The sequence below is a fragment of the Brachycentrus maculatus genome, unplaced genomic scaffold (genome assembly GCF_059751285.1).
Source record: "Brachycentrus maculatus isolate JH-2025_06_01 unplaced genomic scaffold, ASM5975128v1 h1tg001179l, whole genome shotgun sequence".
NCBI lineage: Eukaryota > Metazoa > Arthropoda > Insecta > Trichoptera > Brachycentridae > Brachycentrus > Brachycentrus maculatus.
This window is the reverse complement of record NW_028281866.1, coordinates 5,978-12,218: the sequence shown is the minus strand read 5'-3', so window position 1 is coordinate 12,218 and position 6,241 is coordinate 5,978. Positions and strand designations below refer to the sequence as shown.

The window sequence follows — 6,241 nt, the reverse complement described above, 5'->3', positions numbered from 1 at the left end:
ATCTATATACGAAGTATGACCAATCTCATAGGATAAATAAAAATATTAACTTTGATAAAAGTAATTTTCATTTATCTTCAATAAAACTCCATTATTAAATGCTGCCACTTTCAACAGGAAGAAGCCCAAGGGTGGACCAGCTATATACTGCCATGCGGTCATTACGATCATTCTCGTAAAGTTTAGAAAGCAGACCAGAAGGAGATGAAGATCATTCAATCGACCATATTCGCAAGATTGGAAACTAACTGATATCGGGCTTTAAGTTAAGGAACAAATAGAAGGACAAATAAAAGGACAAACTGAAGAATAAATAAAAGGAGCTCAATGCCACAGCCAAATGCCGGCCTGCAAATGAGATATCGAACTAACTCGAGCAGAGCTATGATAATTTATACTAGAAGTACCATAAGCATGGGGCCAAAAATACTGAAAACCTTATCTAGAAGAGGAAAAATGCCATTACTAACTTGCTGAGCATAAAGCAAGAGAAGAAATAGTGGAAGAACCCAAAATACCAAGCAGTTAATCCAAAACTTTATAACAGTAAAGAAATTCCATTAAAAATGCTAAACTATGTAAAAAGAACGAGCAAATAGGCTGAAGCCTAACGGAAGCAGAAGAAATAGTCGACTAATTTCCATGACAGTATCAAACGAAACACTTAATATTACTAAAAATACGGCTCCAAGCCTCAAGTGCACAATACCACCAATGTAAGCAGCGATATTCTCCCCGATATCATCAGCAGAGGGTAATAAATGCTGAAGAAGAAGAGCGCCAGCATCTAAAAATTTAGATTCCTCAGATACTCCACCGAAATGGAGGGAGTAACATTTACCCCATAAAGGACATCAAAGTAAAAAGGTTTCAGCAAGACCATCAATTTCACGAAAAGGCAATAGATAAATAAAATAACCAAGTAAATAAAGGAGCAAAAGATAATCAGCGAATCAATGTCAAACTTGTCATTTGCTCCTAAAACTAATATCAATGCTCATACGAAATCCAAAATCAAACATATTTGGGATCGGTCGAAAGGGATAAGCAAACAGCAGTCAGAATTACAACCGGGTACTATGAATAATGAGGGAGGAGAGGAATCAAGGGAAATGTATATTAAAATTGAGCACAATAGAATGAATCGTAGCCAAAAGGACGGAGATACCCTTCGAAGCAAGGATCAGCTTTCGTAAACAAATGCCAATAGTAAAATATGGGTGAAAAATATTTAATAAGTCTCATCCATTTTTTAGTGATTTTTGTTGGTCAGATCCATAGTGATTTATATTTATCTGATGTCGAATGTAACGAACAATGTGCTTTTGCATAAAGCTTATCAACAAAACTATGGGCTAAATTAGCATTGCTGGCACGTCCCTGGGGCCGTCGGAATGCCTCTTCTGTTCATGAGCCTTTCGTGGGCCGTAATCCTCCGGAAGAAATCAGGCTTTGCGTTGAAGTCTTGGGTGGTCCAGGTTCGCTCGGCCACGGAAGAGGATCGTATCCATATTTTTAGGTGGCTGGTGTACTGGTTGCTGATCTCAGTCCACAGAGTGACTTCGGCCCCCAAAACGTTTTGCTTGTTACTATAACTTTCAACCATTTTGCCGATGTTTTGGTTGTAAAGGTCCAACCACGTCGAATACGACCCATACGAATTTGCGTAATAGTTGCCGACTCCCATATCCAAATAGAATGGACCGTAGTTTGAGATGACGACCGGGTTTTATGTCTTTGGAAGTTGGGAGCCCCACCAATGCACAATGTCGCCTTTTTCAATGTCAATGTGTGAGTTCATCCAATACATCGGAGTTCTCTATGGGCTCAGCTATTTGATGATTTGGCGCTGCTTTCGGCGGTAGTGCCTTTCGATTTAATGTTCATTTACTTTCTATTTCGCCATGAACTCTGTTTTGTTCGTGAGACACGTTAAGACCACTTCGTCGCCTCCCAAATGGACGACCGGGTCGGGGAAGATATCCAGGACTTCTGCGAACACTTCCCGAACGAGAGTATAAGTCTTATCGAGAGTCACATCCAAAGGGCCCATATACCCGCGGCCGAATGTGCAGGCGACTCCCTTGTTCTGCGGGGCCAGCCCCCAACTCGCAGCATGTCCGGGAGTGTCCAGCTCGGGGATAATCCTGACTCCCCTCACCAAAGCATAGCGGACGAGGTCCCTCGCCTGCGCAGAGGTATACACTTACTCCTCACTGAATGCTCCGAACTCGGCGATTTCGGGGTGCGATTCCAATTTGAGGGGGAAGGAATCCTCGTCAGTGATATGCCAATGCAGGACGCTCATTTTGTTGTACATCAAAGCATCAATGGTCTCATAGAGCAGATGAATCGGTTGGTAGTGCCTCGAAGTGTCGAACATAACGCCCCGATAGATGAAAGCGGGCTCGTCCACGACTTTGATCGGCAGTTTGGGTATCTCGCAGTTTCGGGCCTGATACTTATCGCAGATCACGGATTGCATAAGCGTCTCCAACGCGTGCACGAACCCAACATAGAACTTTGACTTTATTTCGGCAGACCCTTCCTTTATTTCGATTTCGTAAGCTTCGTCATCGGTTTTGAAAGCCGACTTCAAAGTCGAATCGGCGATGTCGATTTTGACTTTGAACTTAAATTCGTTGAGGTTGTACTATTCGTTCGCTAAGCCGATGAGAATGTGCGCGACATGGCACCTGAAAGTTTTGAGCTGCTGATGTTCGATCAGTTCGATGAAATGGGCGTAGTTGGCCTGTTTCTTGTCACCCTTTATTAAGTAGACAATGCTGCAGGGCTCGGACAGCTTATAGGGCTGATGGTTTGTGATGTTGCACTCCAAATGCTTGGGCATCGGCAGGAAAGTGAGCTCTGAGCATTTGGCGGGGTTGTGCCTGGGCCCATAGGAGTAGGACACAAACAGCAGGGAGCATAGGACGAACAGTACCTTCATGGATCAACTTTATAATGATATGCTATTTCAGATTCTATTCGACTCTAATCTCCAACAAACTCACATACGATATGCAGAATAATCTCTTATATATAATAGTACATACGCTCTGATGTTCAAAAAAAGGAACAAGCCATCAGTGCAAATAAACGTTGAAGAAATTCAAGAAGCAAACGAGAATTATCAGCTACCAACGGTTTCATAATAGAAAAGCGAAACGAACCAGCAAGTTTCATAAAATTTCAAGCAATCAAGGGGTGCTTAAAAACAAATACTAAAAGAAGACTCCTTTAATTAACAATAGTAAGAAAGAAATACAAGATAAAGATAACTGTTGGAATTGTCACAGCCCAAAAAAAGAGTGAAATTATAAAATGTAAATCAAATTGGAGGGTCGACATCGGACCGGAACAGCGAAACAAAGAATGCCACGCACTTAATGTTCGAATCCCTGCATTATTTCAATCCGAAGAGTGCCTCCAAATAATTGCAGGGTAATACTGTATTGGTCGGCGAGTAGGCAGAACAAACTGAGTCACAATTGGCAAAAGAGAGATACCTTGAACAAGTAGAAAATACGAAAATGATAAAGTAAGGCAAAATTAGTAATAAAATATACAGGGGACTGAACAATTATGCGAATTATAAACTGACCGAAACCGATCTAGAAAAGCCATCGTAAAGTTATAAATGGAAGCATGGGCCAGCCAGGACCAACGAAGGTGGAGGGATCAAGAATACATGCAGATTTGACTATGACCCCAGTCGATGCAAGGATTGGTATGATGCAGGCTATTGCGTATTCGGCAACAGTTGCATCTATCTGCATGATCGATCAAACTATAAAACTGGCTGGGAGATGGAGAAGGATTTCGAGAGGTCGGAGAGGGAGCGTTGGAAAAGAATCAATAACTCCGATTTGGTCGAATAGCCCGATTACTTGCAGGATCTTTAAAAATTCAAACCGATTTCCAATTGTATGTATTGCCAAAAGGAATTGCAGAGCGCTGTTGAAATCACGTGCAGACACATATTCTGTATGAAGTGCGTCAATGAAATGGAAGCTAAATTAAAGAAATGCGTAGTCTGCAACAAGAAGCTCGATGGAATCATGAATAACGCGGAAAAAGCCCTGAAAAAACAGAAGCTATAGTACGAAGAAATGGTCAAAATGGCTCAAAAGAGCAGCGAGTTCGCACAAGGAAAAAGAAGCAAATATAAAAATATCAATTCACTAGACGTATTTTCAGCAGACTGATTTCTATGTGTGGCAAACTGATTTCTATGTGTGAATATTGTTTTTCTTTACCTTTAATCTCATGAAATTGAAATTGGCGACAAATGGCATAGTTTAAAGCCTGTAAAAATAGATAAACATATAAGAATTGAATGAATTAAATGATTAGGAATTGTCGTAATCAAAACAATATTGATAGAATTTGTTTCAACATAATAATAATAATTTATTAATTTATTTATGGCTGTAATCTATGTTCAAAGCGGAAATTATATGGAATTATATTTCATTGTGTTCTTATGTTGTAATATTCTATTTTCTAAATATCTGCCCGCACACACAATGAGAGTACTCTCCCTAAAACGGCTTCTCGCTTTGATCAGCTTTATACTCGTTCGAGTTGCCACAGCCAATCTGATCTGCGATGGAAATTTTGAATCATATCCCCTAACTTCTTCGAATTCGAAAAAATTGGTCACATCCAATTAGTCCTGCTGGTTTGCTCCGCCAATGAACGATAGTTGGGAGTTGACCAAAAACGAGGGCCTGCTTCTTACTCAAGCTGGCAACTTATTCAGTGTTGGGCTCTCGATCATGCTCTGCCAAAAAGTAGCATTGAGTGTGGGGGCCTTATATCTGTTGACTTTCGATGTCTATGCTTCACAGGGGCTACGCAACATGAACTTCTCTGTGAAGAGCAATGAGATCTTAATGAAATAAATTAAGGATATTCCGGAGATGAGCTCGGCAGTGGGAGAAATAGCTTTTTATGCCAGCAACGCCAATAGTTAAATTTGCTTTTCATAATCGCATGACCCTGTTGGATCCCAACAAGCTTCTGCCCTATTAGATAATGTCACCCTCCATGCGATCCCCGGCTCACAGTTGCAATAATATCAAATATCAAAATAAGGAAGGCCATCTGGAGTATCACACTTCTGCAGACATCAGGAACCACTTTAATAACAGATATTTAAATAGGAAGTGCTGGTAATTTTACAATCCACAAGACATCTGGTACCACCACAGTAATGAGTGTTGGGGTCGGGCATCTCCTGATGGACACTTTAAAGGGGTACAACACTCTATACAAGATTAGAGCAGAGAGCATCGTAATTGGGCATGCTGTTTCATCTATCAACATAACCAAAGTTACCGTAAACAATCTGCAAATAGAGAAAGCTGACATGGTTGTCTATGTGGCTGAAGTGGTCGCAGCGGACATCAGAATCGATGACTTCTCACTCAAATTCGGAGTAATCACAGTCATGGGTGTCCGTGCAGCCAACTTCACGATCGCAAGTATTTCAAAGCGCGCAACTTTGCGCAATATCATGACCACTGATAATATGAGAATAGGAAATGTTGTTATACAGTCTCCCTTCTCGGTCCGGGATATTGTTGCCCAGAACTTGATCATTGGGAATTTGGCAGGAAAAGGTGCAGAGGTCAGGCTCTACAATATTACAGCAGAGAATTTTACTATCGGAGACATTTCTGGAGTAATAATTGGAAATATTAGGGCGAAGAATATGATAATCGGCAATGTAGATGCGGCATTTCCGAGTATAATGGAGAATCTCATCATTGCAAAAAGCATCACAATAGGAAACCTTATCAAGATATAAAATATTGTCATTGATAGTGCTGAGATCGGGAATATCACAATCAGGAATGCGACAATAGGGAATGCCGAGCCCTAAAAGCCGATAAATATCATCATAAATCTATAGGCGCGCTCAGATGAGCTGAAGGGCCATATCTTTTTATATAGCGACTACATTTACTACCCGAATTTCGCGAAGCATTTGCAAGATAATCTGTGGATATTCATCGATGGGGAGCGCCAGGTCGATTTCGCCATTGAAAGGGAAAAAAGTTTTATGGTCCTTGATGTGCATGTGGGGGGCAAGCAGTTTGACATGAAATAAATTAAAGTGTACTTGCATGAGTCTGCGCCACGCTTTAATAGTGTAGGTGTAGTGACATTTATAGTAGCAGGCAACATCGGGTTTTTCCAAGCACTGAAGCCATAATAGATGAAATTAATTGCA

At 40.9% G+C, this 6,241-nt stretch overlaps 1 pseudogene; it reads right to left on the bottom strand.

The window, feature by feature from the left end:
* Positions 1-1,470: 1,470 nt before the first annotated feature.
* LOC148299340 (beta-hexosaminidase subunit beta pseudogene) lies at positions 1,471-2,933 on the bottom strand (annotated as a pseudogene).
* Positions 2,934-6,241: the final 3,308 nt, after the last annotated feature.